The following is a 17123-nucleotide window of genomic DNA, read 5'->3' on the forward strand; positions in this document are numbered from 1 at the left end:
ATCTATTTTGTGTTATAGAACAGAAAAATATTTTTGTATTCGAATTTATTTCATGTAAAAAATTGTCTTATTTCGATAATTTCAACCAATCACTGACAAGTATTCAGTTGTTTACATTTACTCCTTTGGCTGATTAAGCGATGTAAAGCGTATTTAATCTCCATACCTTCGTTTTATTTGCTTTTTTCATTTTAAATTTGCTTTAACCCTAACTCTAACCCTAGGGTTAGGGTTAATTGTTTCAGAATCGTTTGTTTATGTAGTCGGCACTTAATGTATATCGGCTGAATGGACGTCAGTGATTGGTTGAAATTACAGAAATACGACAACTTTAACATGGAATAACTTATGGATTTCTTTTTTTTTTAAGAAGACTAAGAGAAAAAGATGTTTTATATGACACACTCTACCAGTGTTCCAAGTTTCAAAGTGTTTCGTTAATGAAAAATGTGGCCCCCGTTTTAAAAAAGATCCTCTTTTTCTTGAAGTCAATCAGTCTCCAGAAATTCAACTGTTAAAAAGTCGAAAGAAATGAAGTAGGTGAGTTTGCGGAGAAGCATCAGCTAGCACTGTGTTTTGTCTTCTGAAGCGATGGTTGACAGGTACGTCGTCAACATCGTGATCAACAATCCCCAACCATGGACCGACACCTTGCCCTTCACCTTCATCGCTACTACTGTTCTCATTGTCACATTCACGTAATGATGGATAATTGCTGCTTTCAATGTCAGAGTTCACCAAAAGTCACTTTCTGATGGCATATACATGTCTGAAACATTGCTCTTGTTGCCATAATCACTATCAGAGTCAACGTCAAGATCCATGGTATCACTCAAATGCAAAATAAGCTGAAGGTATCGGGCTTTGGAGATCATAGAAGCAAGCACATCACAGAATATGAACTCACAACAAAAGCTAAATCTGCATGCACATGTAAACACACTGTATGTTTACCCACGCAAACCACAACCACTGCCACACGCACGCTAATGATGACAACATGCAGCCTTTGAATCTCTTCGGAAATTACCGTGGGTTTTTGTACATTCAGAATTACAAAAAACATCTTCAAAAACATCTAAAAATATGTTATTACCTATCATTTCGTGAAAAATTAATATTTATATTTTACTGCATTCATAAAACCTCCACAATAAATAGTAATTGTAATGACAACATTATTAGGCCCAATAACCCTATCCAAATATCGAATCACAGTATACTAGATGAATCACTAAACCCAGACCCAATACAGAATAGTGGTACACCCTATAGTACTTCTGCGTTAAATAACGATACTGCTACTACTAATAGAATGACCAGTTACACCTCAAACAGTAATTATGGCAATAATTTTACTAGTCACAATTCCAATATAATTAATAATAATGTTGATAAGGCTTATAGATCTAGCACCAGTATTAACGGCAGAAAGAATAGAGGTAGTGAAACTTTGAACAACTCCAATAGAGGTAATAACAATAATAGTAACGACAGTGTAGGCGTAAACTCTAACTACCCTAGAAGTAACCAAGATAACAATTCTATAAACAGTTACCCTCCACGTGCAAGCATTAGACGGCCTGGTAATTATAAATTTGGGTGCAATTGTGTAACAACAACATGTTTTTACGTGGAAACTGCCTAGCAAAAAACATAGTCTACTCTTGTGAAATAATTACAGAAGCAAATACTCTCACCTACCTTGGTTGCTCATCCTCCTGGAAATCTAGGTTCTATAACCATAGGTCATCATTTAGACTCAAGCATAAGGCTAATAGCACTTTATTATCACATAGAATATGGGAACTTAAAAACGAAAATATTAACTCCAACCTTAGATGCTCCATTGTTGGGTCGGCAGCAATTTATAAAAATAATTGAACTGGTTGCCAGTTAAGTTCCTTAGAGCTATTGAAAATCATTAGATTCCCTGAGAAGGACAAGCTAGTTAATAAAAGATCAGAATTCAAACCAACTTGTATGCATAAACTGATTAAAAACTTTAAATACTATAAGCCTCAAGTCCCCATTTTTAATTTCTAATCACTTCATGATCTTCTTTCATTGGAAATCCCCTCATCTGATCCCTCCTGCCATTATTCAGGCATTGAATTAATAACTCCTGGGCTTACCCCCAACTACTTACTTATTCAGTTTACTTTCGCCTAGCTAGATTCTGACCTCATATAGTACACACATATTTAATAATCCGAGGTCTCTAGTCTTATTTTTAGAGAAAATATCTAAATAATTTAGTCACTGACTCTAAAATTTCGAATAACACTACAATACACATAGGTCATATTAGCTAACACTAATAACTTCAATAATGTTTATAGCAATATTATACTAGTATTCATTAGTGGATAGGAACCTAGACTCTTTTAACTTCATATAACACTTCCTAAACAATTAAAATAGGAATATAGTAAAAGTTGTCTGTAAGAGTGGTCTGACTAAGAAATTATTTATGACCACTACAGTCCCATCCAAGACAGTATCCTGTTCTCAACTCTATAGTATTTTATCCCTTTATCTCTTATTCTACTTTATGGTTTTATTTCTTTTGTTACTTTATTTCAATTTTGCTAAATCTTATTTATATATGTATCTAACTTTATTATCCGTATTTTTACTTTTATTACTCTCGATTTGACTTCTATTACTTTTATATTTTATTTTTTATTTTATTTTTTTAACTTTTACTTTATTTTTTACTTTTGATTTTCTCTTTCTATCATATACACGCTAGTTAAATATAATCCAATCTATTTAACATTCACTCTATGCTGAATTGTGGTACAGTATGGGCAGATTTTGAAATCCAACGAACATTTATGCAGATATAACTTTTTAAAGGATAAACCTATTATAATGGATAATACTAAGTGTACTTTTTCTTTTTCCTTTGTGATGTAATTTTGGGACTAGCAATGTTTGCAGCTGAAGATAGCTTTAAACCATCCTTTATATCAACAATATATACTGATGTAATGACAGATAGTGTATAAAGCTTGAAACACGTGTACCATGATATCCTTTGTGTTCTGTTTTCAATTTACGTTTTATATATATACATATAATATATATATACACACACACACACACACACATAAATATATATATAATATGTGTATGTATATATATGCCTATCATCATTATTTAACGTCCGTTTTCCATGCTGCCATCTGGTTTGGCATGTTTTTTTGTGGCTGGATGCTCTTCCTAACGTTATTACTTTACAGTGTGGACTGAGTGTTTTTATGTGGCACAGCATGGGAGCATGGTTTAAACAGCTGGATGTCCTTCCTAACACCACCACTTTACACCGTGGACTGAGTGCTTTTATGTGGCACTGCATGGTAATATAGTTTCAATGGCTGGATTTTTATGATTCTATAGACCTTGGTGCAAGTTGACTGGGAAGCTGGGGCCCATCAATATTGTTCCCAATCGGGCCCTACACTTCCTAAAGCCGGCCCTGACTGGGAAATGTATTTGACTTATCCTCTCCCCCAAAATTGCTGGCCTTGTATCAAAATTTGAAATCATTATTATTATGGTGTCTAAATTAGAAGGGATTATTATTGTTATTGCAGACATTATATATCAAATGTGCCATTCTTTATTTTTTAAGACAAAATGGTGTGCCTGATACTTATAGCAGATAGAGCTACCATGTAGTGGCTCCAATGTTGGCATGAGTAACTTGTGGATTATCTAAGAGTTGTTCAATGTTGTGAGAATGTATTTGTTGCACACACAATCATTCCTACCAGAATTCTTCATGTTATACACACACACACACGCACATAAAGGCATACCTCAACTTCTGTTGTTTCAGGTTACATCATTTTTGACTATTTTTTTTTTTAAGAAATTAATGTAAAAAATAAACCTGAAATTCAATCAACTTTACATCAGTCCCACCGAACATATTTAAAAATATAAAAATCAAGAACAAAAGCATCTAAAACCATTACTTGAAATGGAAAATCAATTGAAATACATGTGAAAATATGTACAAACTGTTTATTAAAACACATAAGCTAATAAATTTTATAAAATGTTATTTCATGTTGAATTGTTTTTGAAATTAAGTCGCATGTTTTGGAACCAATTGCTGGCGTAAGCTGAGGTATGCCTACATATATATATATATATATATATATATATATATATATATATATATATATATTGACTAAACTGGCAATATGACCATCCCCAAGTACAATATATGTATATCATCATCATCATCATCGTTTAACGTCCGCTTTCCATGCTAGCATGGGTTGGACGATTTGACTGAGGACTGGTGAAACCGGATGGCAACACCAGGCTCCAGTCTGATTTGGCAGAGTTTCTACAGCTGGATGCCCTTCCTAACGCCAACCACTCAGAGTGTAGTGGGTGCTTTTACGTGTCACCCGCACGAAAACGGCCACGCTCGAAATGGTGTCTTTTATGTGCCACCCGCACAAGCCAGTCCAGGGACACTGGCAACGATCTCGCTCGAAAATCCTACGGGAGCCAGTCAGGCGGTACTGGCAACGACCACGCTCAAAATGGTGCATCTCATGTGCCACCCGCACAAGAACCAGTCCAGGGGCACTGGCAACGATCTTACTTGGCTTGCCGGGTCTTCTCACACACAGCACATTTCCAAAGGTCTCGGTCAGTAGTTATCGCCTCGGTGAGGCCCAATGTACGAAGGTCTTGCCTCACCACCTCAGCCCAGGTCTTCCTGGGCCTACCTCTTCCACGGGTTCCCTCAACTGTTAGGGTGTGGCACTTTTTCACGCAGCTATCCTCATCCATTCTCACCACATGTCCATACCAGCGCAATCGTCTCTCTTGCACGCCACAACTGATGCTTCTAATGTTTAGCTTTTCTCTCAAGATACTTACACTCTGACGGGTATTCACATTGACATTACACATCCAACGGAGCATACTGGCTTCATTCCTTGCGAGCTTACGTATGTCCTCAGCAGTTACAGCCCATGTTTCACTGCCATGTAGCATGGTTGTTCGTACGCATGCGTCATACAGTCTGCCTTTTACTCTGAGTGAGAGTCCCTTTGTCGCCAGCAGGGGTAAGAGCTCTCTAAACTTTGCCCAGGCTATTCTTATTCTAGCAGCTACACTTTCAGCGCACCCACCCCCACTACTAACTTGGTCGCCCAGATAGCGGAAGCTATCGACTACCTCTAGTTTTTCACCCTGGAATGAGATAGAAGTTGTTTCCTGTTTGTTTACAGTCTTTATTGCACCTGAACATCTGCCACAAACAAAAACTAACTTGCTAGTTAACCTGCCTTTGATGTTGCTGCACCTCTTATGTGTCCATAGCTTGCACCGGGTACATCTTATAGAGTTACTACCTACTCCTTTTCTACATACTGAGCAGGGCCATCTACCTGAAGGGGCTTGTTTTATCCACCTTCCTACTTATTAGGATTTTGGTTTTAGCTAGGTTGACTCTAAGGCCCTTCAATTCTAGACCTTGCTTCCACACCTGAAACTTCTCCTCTAGTTCTGATAGTGACTCCGCAATTAGGGCAAGGTCATCAGCATAGAGGAGCTCCCAGGGGCAACCTGTCTTGAACTCCTCTGTGATTGCCTGGAGGACTATGATAAATAAGAGGGGGCTGAGGACGGAACCTTGGTGGACCCCTACCTCTACCCGGAATTCATTGCTGTACTCATTTCCAACCCTCACCTTACTGGCAGCATCTCTGTACATGGCTCGCACAGCTCTCACTAACCATTCTTCTATCCCAAGTTTCCTCATTGACCACCAGATAAGGGATCGGGGGACCCTGTCAAAGGCTTTCTCCATGTCAACGAAAGCCAGGTACAGAGGTTTATCCTTAGCTAGGTATTTCTCCTGCAACTGTCTCACTAGAAATAAGGCATCAGTAGTGCTTTTCCCTGGCACGAACCCAAACTGCATCTCATCTAAATTGATTCGCTCCCTAATTAGTTGGGCTATGACCCTCTCTGTAACTTTCATAACCTGATCTAACAGCTTGATGCCTCTGTAATTATTTGTATCTAAAGCGTCACCTTTACCTTTGTAGCAGTTGACTATGATGCTGCTACACCAGTCATTGGGTATGACTCCTTCGTGTATCACCTGGTTCGTAATACGGGTGACTAGGCTATAGCCAACACTGCCAGATATTTTGAGCATCTCTGCAGTGATTCCTGATGGGCCGGGGGCTTTCCCGGTCTTCATACTCTTAATTGCGTTATCTACCCTGGTACTATCAACTCGGATAGCTGGTCCCTCTATTGGGTCGACATACGGCAGGCTCTCTTTCTCCCATTCATTCTCTTTATTAAGCAATCTATCGTAGTGGCATCTCCAGACCTCTTTCTTTGCATCCTCATTTAATGCAAGCGTACCATCATCCATGCGAACACATTTCTCTCCTACAACATCACTATTCTCTCTCCTACACTGTCTTGCAACACGAAATACCTCGAGTCTTTGGTCCTCACGGCGCAGAACATTGGCAAATCTTTCCTTATCTGCTTCCCCTCTGGCTAAATAAACCTGTCGCCTAGCCTCCCTTCTGGCACATTGGTACAATTCCCTGCTACCACCGTTCTTCCAGTCCTTCCAAGCCTGTTTCTTTTGTCTAATAGCCCTGTCTACCTCCTTGTTCCACCACCACGTTACTCTGGGTCGGGAGGGGACCTTACACCACCCACAAATCTGGTCGGTGGCTTTCAACAGGTTGTCCCGCAGAAATCTCCAATTGTCTTCCACGTATGATGCTATATCCCCTTCTATTTCGTTAAATGCTTCAAGTAACTTGTCTCTAAGTCTCTGTCCGTTTGCAGGGTCTTTAAGCTTCCACACCCTTCTCCTCCAAGCCTGTCTAATTCTGGGCACCCATTTTGCCTTGATCCCAAAGTCGCTAACTACTAATCTATGTTGTGGGGTACATTCTTCGCCAGGGTAGGTTTTGGCATTTATAAGCCGCCCTCTTTCCCTATTTCTGGCGAGGATGTAGTCGATTTGGCTAGAGTGTCTGCCGGAGCGGTAGGTGACAAGGTGACTGGCAGGTTTCCTGAAGTTGGTATTGCAGACCATAAGATCGGTTGCATCACAGAACTCCAGCAGTCTGGTTCCCTCCTCGTTGCGGGAACCGAAGCCATAGCCTCCATGTATGCCATGGAAGCCTCCAGCACGACGTCCGACATGACCGTTGAAGTCTCCAGCCACAAAGAGAAGGTCCCTGTCACTCGTCGACGAGGTAGTTTGCAAGAGGGTGTCATAGAATTGGTCTTTCAGACCATCTGGTAGCCCCGGTTGAGGTGCATAGGCTGAGATGACAGTAGCTAATCTATGATGAAGCACTAGTCTGATCTTAAGTACTCTGTCACTTACTCTAACGACCTCGATTACCTTATCCACCCATTTCTCCGCTAGAAGTATTCCTACGCCCCCGACCCCGTCAGTGTTCTCTGCCCAGAAAATCTTGTACCTGTGTTCTTTGCCTGTGAGGAACCTCGCAGAACCTCCTCTCCATCTTACTTCCTGGATGCAGCTTACTTCCTGGATGCAGCACATATCTACGTGTCTCCGTTCAAGCATCTCAACAATTTCACCAGATCTACCTTTCAGCGTGCCGACGTTGAGAGTGCCAATCCTAACAGTATGGGTGTTGGGGGTGTGGGCCTGTAGCCTGGGAAGGGGAAAAGCAGTGTCGTGTACCTGAAAAGAAAACTTGCAATTGGAAGAATTCATAAGCAAAACAGTACCTACAACCTGCAAACATTTCTCAAACTTAATGCGCTACCCAAAGGTAGGGGAGAGGATGGCCAAGGCCACTAGATGGGTTCCGGGAGACAGCCGAGGATGACAGGATGACAGAGGAATGCACTTCCGGTGGAGGGGGTGGGAGGGCGGGTTACCGTCAGCGAGTAGATAGGGCTCTTAATTGTAGATTTTAAATATTTGAGAGACAACAATGCATAAATCGTAATTTTTAAAAGAGCAATGAATTCTAGGTGAATAGAATATAACGTAGCATGAATTTAGGAAGCTTAGAAAATGAATAAGTATGAATTTAAGACAAAAACTGAATTCAATTGAATTTCATGGAGAGAAACAAGATAAATAATAAAGGGCAGACTAAAGCGCGAAGGTATGAGATGTTTGAGGCCGTAAATAAATAAAAATCTCTATCATATCTGCATCTTGGAGACTTCGTCGTAGTATGTCAGCGGAGAAGAGATTGAGATAATTTAGAATGGATTTCTCATTTATATATAGCCAGAACCTGAAGACCTTAAGGAAAAACTACGAGAGAGAGAGGATGGAGGGGTAGACAGAGGCATATATATATATATATATATATATATATATATGGAATGTAGATAGTCTTGTAATAATTTGTGATAAATTGTTCGATGCCTAAATCATTTGCCACAAACTGAATATGAGATGTTTAATAAGTATTCTTAGTATTTCAATATTCCAAGAAATAAGATTACTCTTTGCCATTTTAATTTATAATCTCAATTATTGATTTGGTCATATTCACCTTTCTATTAATATTTTTCAAACAAACATTTTTGCTCTTAAATTGTGTATGCATTTTATTTATCATCTTGTTGTTGTTATCACCCTCTTGTATTTCAGTGAATCTTCCATAAAAAAAGAAGCCCTCCCTTTTTCCATTAAATGTGCACGGTGTGAAATACTTTCCCTTTTACAATCATCTTTTAAATGGTTCTCATGATCTATTGTGTTGAATATTGTAATATTGTATTTCATTGATTATATCTTTCCTCTAACTGCACTATATAATTGAAATATGTTAACAATTTTACTAAATACATTTTCATATCTGCAAATTTCATTGCTGTTAGCTGTATCTTTGGACTGTCAGACTGCTGAATTGAAGGCTCACATCTCAGCACCAGTGCTGTATATTGTCTTAATGGCCATGATGTGTAATTCTTAAAGGACTGTCTCCAAATCATTGTGTATAGGTACTAACAGCTAGTTTAGTTTATTGTTAAACGACTAGGAAATCTGGATGGCAGAGATAACACCAAATTACACACACACACACACCATCATCATCATTGTCGTCATCATCATCATCAACAACAGCAACAACATTTAATGTCTATTTTCCATACTGACATGATTTAGATGGCCTGACAGGAACTAATGAAATGTTAAAAATATCCTACACAATTCAGAAGATATAGAAAAATAATAAAAAGAAGAAAATGCGCAATTTTTTATTGTTTAAATTGTTAACCAATGACTGATACTTATTTTCAGTTCATTTATCAATAATTATAAAATATATTTCCCCACATTCCTGAAAAGTCAAAAGTATAAAATTTCGCATCACCACTTAGGTCTACAAATATATACAATATTACTTCTCTTACCTAGAGAGTCTATAATGAGACTACTTGCAGCAGACATACTATATATTAAACGAAGGGTACCAGCAAGCCACTACATATGTATATTGCAATGCAAATTATCTATAAGAAGTGAAACCAGTTTGTAATTATGTGCTTTGGAATATTTACTTACGTATTTTTGTAATTATATTCCTTGGCATGTTTAATGTTGTATTTTGAAATGATTTGAATGTACAAATATACTTTGGAATATGTAATCTTAAAATGATTTAATTGTAGTAATGTGTTTCGTATACAATATGGTATTTTAGAATATGTAACAATGTATTTTAAGATAATTTAATAGTGATAATTTCTTTTTCAGTATATATTATTGCATTTTGAAATGGTTTGATTGAATTAATTAACTACAATGTAACAGGAAAAACATAATTTCTGCTTTTTATTAATATTTTCCCATATACACCCACACACATATATATCTTTTACTAGTTTCAGTCATTAGATTATGGCCATGTTGGGCCACTGCCTTGAAGAATTTTTAGTCAAATGTATCAACCACAGTACTTATTTTTTAAAAGCCTGGTACTTATTCTATTGGTCTCCTTTGCTGAATTGCTAAGTTACAGGGACATAAACACACCAACACTGATTGTAAAGTGGGCAGTGGGTAGGGTAAACACAAAGACACACACACTTAGATATATATGTATATACAATATATGTGACGAGCTTATCTCAGTTTCCATCTCTCAAATCCACTCACAAGGCTTTAGTCAGCTTGAGGCTATAGATGAAGACACTTGCCCAAGGTGCCATTCAGTGAGACTGAATCCAGAACCATGTGGTTGGGAAGCAAGTTCTTACCACACAGCCACACCTGTACCTATACATGTATCTATATATATATATATATATATATATATATATATATAAAGCAGAGTTTGTGTGTGTGCATGTTCCTTATGCATTCGGAAACTTAGTTGCCGATTTTGACATATGGAGTATCAAAAGATTCAGTAATCTTTCGGCTACCAAATAAACTTTATTTTCATTTACATATTTGCAACGCAAAAATTTAACATTATAAGCTCTCTATAGTCAACTATCATAAACGACATTTTATACCATGACAACAACAATATCACATCTATATCTATATTAGCAGATGTCTGTGTATTTGTATGTCTGTGCATAATGTCAATGAAGGAGTAAGAGGGGAGAGAAAGAAACAGAGAAGCAAAGTGAAGAAGTGGCTCTTTACTTCTCTTCCATCTCATCCGTCACAACATTTTTTCAATAGAGGGAGTAATATAAATAGTGTGTGTGAGTGAGTTAGAAGGAGAGAGAGAGTGAAAGAAACAGACATAGACGAAAAGAGAGTAACTATTACAGAGGGTGAAGGAGAGAAACACAGAATGAGAAAAAGACACAGAGAAGAGAGAGAGAAACAGAAAGAGAAAACAAGTTTCTATAAGAGAACTTGAACAAGAGAAGGATTGCAGGAGATAGAAAGATGCTGATGTTTGATACTGTATGTATGTTTTCTAGGTGAAGGTGAAAGAAAGGCGGCACAAAGAGAGGGGAAAAGCAGGAGAGAAAGAGATGATGATGATGTTTGATATTGTATGTATATGTGTGTGCATGCAGCATTCCACTATTGCCATTTATTTCAACCACTCTTGTGAAGATATTCATGTAACTTTCACTCATTCTTTTCATTTAATCCCCATTTTTATTTTCAAAAACGTTTCTTAGAAAAATGTTCTCACTCTCTATAAGAGGAGACAGGGGAGATACAGATAGACAGTATTCTACAGTGAAACAAAGATCAGTACAGGTAGCCAGAGTAAGGTCACAGGAGACCCCTGCACAGCGACAACAAAGACATGAAAATGACCGAAGGAGAGCTATTGTACGCAGGGCCAATGAGTCACAAGAGACAAGGGAAAAATGGTTAGAACAATTACGTCAGCAAAATGCAATTCGCAAGATCCAAGAGTCAAAAAAGGAAAGAGAAAAACATTTAAAGGATGCATACAAAGACAATCTGCTAGAGTTGCCAATGAGACAATAGGTCAGAGAGAGAGGAGACAAAAAAACCCAGGAGCAAACAGTTGCTGCAAGGCTTCTCCAATCCTCAGAGGAAAGATGTAAGCGTCTTGATCAAGATAGGCTGAATATGTTTGACAAAAGTGTTGCACCTTTTAAGGAGATTTGGAAAAGATCAGCTTTCAACTATGATCCAAAACATGACTATTCTACAGAGAAATTGATTGATATTGGAGCAATGTCAGGAGAGTGCAGTTTTTTTAAAGGAAAGAAATGGGAAAGAGAACCCACCACTATGTGTTATGGTGGAGGAATGGTTGTTTTACCAACGTTTGGTACACCCACATACTTTGAAGACATTGCTTTTGGGAAATACACCAAGAAGCATGCTCTTCTTGAAAAACATTAAGAATTATAATTCTGCTTTCCAAATTACCTCCTTTGGTAGCAATATTATAAGAGAAGGACATAAGAGGCAACAATAAATCTATGAGAGGAGTTACATTAGTTTTATTGGGAGACTTCAGACAGACATTACCAGTCATTCTGAGAGGAACAAGATCTGATGAAATAAAAGCATGCATTAAGTCTTCACACCTATGGAATAAAGTACAGAAATTCTCCTAAAATACTAACATGCAAGCTTTATTACATGGGGACTGATGTGCAGAACAGTTTTCAACCTGGCTCCTCCAATTAGGACACGGGAAAGTACCATTTGATGGACATGATTATATCAATTTGGCTCATATTGCTATCATGGTAAATTCTCTAGCTGAATTGAAGGACAGAGTATTTCCAGACTAAGTAATAACTATAATTCACATAAAGGGTTGTGTGAAAGGGCAATTCTTGCTCCAAAAAATGAGACAGTAACAAGGATTAACCATGAATTAATGAATAAGATTCCAACAGTCATTTAGGAGTACAAATCAGTTGATTCAGTCCTTGATGAAAATCAGAGTTCCTCAATTCCTTTGAGCCACCTGGAACGCCTCCACATAAATTTTTCCTGAAGGTAGGAGTCCTAATAATGCTTCTAAGAAATTTAGACCCTCCTATATTATGCAGTGGAACAAGGTTGATTGTGAAGACATTAACACCTAGATAGAAGCTACCATCATCACTGGATGTGCCTTGAGGGAGAGGTTTTCATTCCAAGAATTCCAATCAAACCAACAGACATGCTATTTGAGTTCAAACGAACACATTTCCCAGTGCGACTTTGCTTCGCGATGTCTATTTATAAAACTCAAGGTCAGACTTTGAAATCTACTGGGTTGCACTTAATTGAGCCTTGCTATTTTCATGGTCAACTTTATATTGATTTCTCCAAGGTTGGTAGTTTGCAAAACTTATTTGTCAATGCTCCAAACCAGAAAACAATGTTGTTTACTCGGAAGCTCTTACATAATTTCCTTCAACATATATGAGAGAATTTATCTCCCTTCAGAAATATGGTAAATTTTGTATTTTTGTTTTTTTTGTTATTATTATTAATTTTTTTTTTGTATTATGAATTCAGAATTGATTTCTCAATTGAAAAATAAATTGTATCCCAATTGAAGAATAAATTGAATTTAGAATAACAAATTTATATACAACATATTTTGCTTTTTCCCTCCAATATATAAGGAACAATTTTATTCCTGGGTAATGCCGGGTGCCTTTGCTAGTATATATATATATATATATATATATATATATATATATCATCATCTTTACAGTGTGGACTGGAAGCTTTTTATGTGGCACCAATACTGGCAGGGTTACAAAGTAACTTGCAAGACAAGGAATTTTGAGAGGGGAGGGGGGGCGTTAGAGGAGGGAATCTTGTGTCAGATGATGAAAGGTTAGAGTGTGACAGAGAGACAGGAATAGGTCTCTTGCTGTAGAAGAGGTGCATGGTTACCCGGCCAGAGAGATAGAGAGGTACAAGAAAGAAGACAGAAACAGGTGTGTTGATGTAAAGGAGAGCTTAGTTACCTAGCCTAGAGGAAAAAGCAAGAGAAGGAGAGAAAGAGAGAGAGAGAGTGCGTGATAAAAAATGAGGGCAGAAACAGGTGTGCTGCTGTAGGGGAGATACATGGCTACCCAGCCAGAGGGAAGAGCAAGGGAAAGAGTGGGAAACAACAACAGTACAAGAGAGAGCAAGAGAGAGATGGTGGTGAAGTGCGAGGGTAGGTATACTTACAAGTAACAAGGATCAGAGCATAATGGGATGGTAGAGTAAGAAAGAGAGATAAACAGTGGCAGTTTCTAGGGCATGCTCAAGGTATGGAGGTCATAATGTACATGGCCAGGTATTGCCAAGAAGGTGTGAGTAGGGAGTGGGGATTGCAGTGACTGGTGAAAACTTGGGTCTTAAGATGGGGTGGGGGAAAGCAGCAATACAGTGAGCAGGGAAGGGGAGTAGGAGGCAATCACAGTGTATGAAGAGGAAATGTAAAGAAGAGAAAGATGCAGTTTAGAAGAGGCAATGTAATTCAGTTTCTTGGGGTAGCATGTGTGAAAAGTTTATTATTACATGTGGGTGGGACACAACACTTCTAGCACTCAGTTTTGCCAACATGGGTGGGTCTTCTTTAGAACCTCATATTGCCAGACATCTCGGTCCATTGTCATTTCCTCTGTGAGCCCTAACATCCTGAGATTGATCCTCACTACTTCATCCCATGTCTTCCTGGGTCTCCCTCTTCCACAAGTACCATCCACTTTCAGTGACAGACACTTCTGTATACAGCTGTCTTTACTCATATACTCACACACACACACACACACACACACACACACACACATATATATATATACACACACACACACACACACACACACACATAATGTTGATGTCATAGATATCTGTAAGCTTCAAAAGAACATAAAAGAATTCTTCTTTTGGCACAGTGAAACTCAAAACAGATGAAACTATAAATAATAGTGTGTTAATATTGAGTGCTAAAAATAGAGATGGTTGGTTGCTTTGGTTCAATGGTAGAATGTCTATCATGTTTACAGCTGTAGATTCATGACCAACTAGCAGCCTTTGACTTTTTTCTATCCAAAGTGTTGTTTATAGCTTTATCTGCTTTGAGCTTCACCATTTCAAAGCAAAAATAATTTTATGTTCTCTAAAATTGACAAATTGTTATGACATTGATAATGTATAATTCTCACCAATAAGAATAATGATTTTAAAATGGAGATAGAAATTTGAAGGATTCTTGTTCCACAGACAGCCTTCAACTGTTTTCAATCCAAGGCTTTTTTCTTTTAGTTCAATATTTACATGTTATATATAGCTGGTCCACTTTGAGTTTCACTTTTTCCAAAAGGATGTGTGTGTGCACATAACCTCCCATACTGTCAAGGATTAGTGTATGTTTGTATGTGTGTGTGCGCGCGTGTGCACAGCATAGAGAGTCGGAAGACTTTCTATGTGGCATTCAATGAATCTGCCAATTCACCACTCCAGAAGACACACATTGTAAGGGACATAGATAACAAGTAGAGTACACTCTTTTATTCTTGTTGCTGAATTGTTCATATTTGCTGCCCCATTAAATTTCCAACAATAACATCAATTTTCAGCCCCAGTTTCTTGATCATTTCTGACCACCTTCTAGAGAATGCCTTTCTTCAGTAAAATGCATTGCAAAAAAAAAAAAAATCCAATAAAACCTGTTTTCACTTTTGATGAAAGGTGAGGCATGTCACAGTTTGCTCACCCTGCAGATGTCTGATGCCTCATCAATGATAATGGAATTGTCAGAACACTTTTGCACATCATTTTCTATATTGTACTCAGTCATATTAAAAATTTTAGTTTTGGACGATAGACGGTGTCTACTGCACATATGCATCCCATTGAGCTTTTGGTTTTTCTCTTAGCCAAGAATTCATTCAACTGAAGAAGTAGCAGTTCCAAAAATATTACTACAGTCACTGCTGTCCTCTGTATGACCTCATTGAACTACAATTTGTTCGGCAGTAAACAATAGAGTTTCAACAACAATTTCCAAGTACTCTCAGTTCCACACTACTTGTTGCTTATATATAGTATTTACTTAACCTAGTACTGATGTATTGTGTTCTGAATTTTCTTGATGGTCTATCCAATCCACTTTGCCAAATGATGACAAGCACTTTTTGCATGCTTTATCAGTCAATTTGCCCTTCCAGCTCTGAAAAGTAAAAGTATTACTATGCCTGAATACTTTACAGCATGAAGCTTGACATTTATCAATGTCATATGTTAGTCAAGGATAAAGTTTAAATTATTCACTATTGGAACCTCTCAAATTAGACTCCTCCACAAATTTCTTCAATTTATATTGTGGCAAAATTGGTTGATTTAGAGCCTGAGTCTGTAGAGACTCAAGACATTTTTTGTAATATCCTGATCATCACTGGTGATAATTTGGGAAGTTGTGTGAGTTATGCTTAGTTTTTATTATCTAAAATATTTGGCACTTTTTTTTAGATAAAGTACTCTATGTTTGCTACAAATCTTTTGGAACCGATACAGAAATCATAATCTAACTGCCATGTAGCCTGTCTTTTTGCTTGCTACATCTTGCATATTTGATGCATTGGTGATTAAGCTGTTAGCATGTGTTTTACATGATGAGATTTAGCATATACAATTTGAACAAGAACAGAACATGCACTAGAGTAGAGTGACCAGTATAGTGTTGATCAACTTTACTAAAGAGTGACCAGTATAGTGTTGATCAACTTTACTAAAGAGTGACCGAGTTTGGTTTTTCATCCCTGGAAATCAATAAAACATCATTACATTACAGATAAAAAAGGAAGATTGGAAGGTTCTGAGATTTTCTGTAATGCATGAAAATGAGACAGAAGAATAACAGGGAAGTTAACTAGGAGAAATAAGAGCGATACTTCCTCTGAAGTAACTCTCTGTCTAAACTCAAACCCCTTTGCTTAGATTTCCTGTTTAGGACCATTGTCTAATTATATTTCCATAAAAGGCATGAAAAGTTATGTAAACGTTTATTGACTTATTAGTATTGGTTACCACATAGCAATTAGTGGCAGTGACATTAAAGAAAAATTATGTAAATTCCCTCCAAATTGTATTTCCAAATATTCTAAATTTACTCAGGCTGCAGCATTGGCCTGTTATGTGGAGCTACCATAGATGCAACACTGAAATATACTTTTACTTTCTTCCACTTGTTTTTGCATAACATACTTTATAAACAATGTTTGGCAAACCACAAACAACCTTGTTTTATAATGCTAACATATATACATATCTACACACATGCAAATATCTTTCCATCTAGTGACTTGCCTTGTTCTGTTTATAATAACTATATGAGTCACTGTGTGGTAAGTAACTTGCTTCCCAACCACATGATTTCAGTTTCAGTCCCACTGAGTGGCACCTTGGGCAAGTGTCTTCTACTATAGCTTCAGGTTGACCAAAGCATTGTGAGTGGATTTGGTAGACAGAAACTGAAAGAAGCTCATTGTATATATATATATATATATATATATATCCTGAAGTGTACAATATTGTATATCCATTACAGCCAATCTTACCAAATCAGTTTTACAGATATATGCAGGGTGGGAAAGCAAAACTTGCATTAAGTTACACTAATATTTCACAGGAACCACTACATCATATGATATGA

This window comes from Octopus bimaculoides, chromosome 1 (assembly GCF_046866305.1).
Source record: "Octopus bimaculoides isolate indiv1 chromosome 1, ASM4686630v1, whole genome shotgun sequence".
Classification (NCBI taxonomy): Eukaryota; Metazoa; Mollusca; class Cephalopoda; order Octopoda; family Octopodidae; genus Octopus; species Octopus bimaculoides.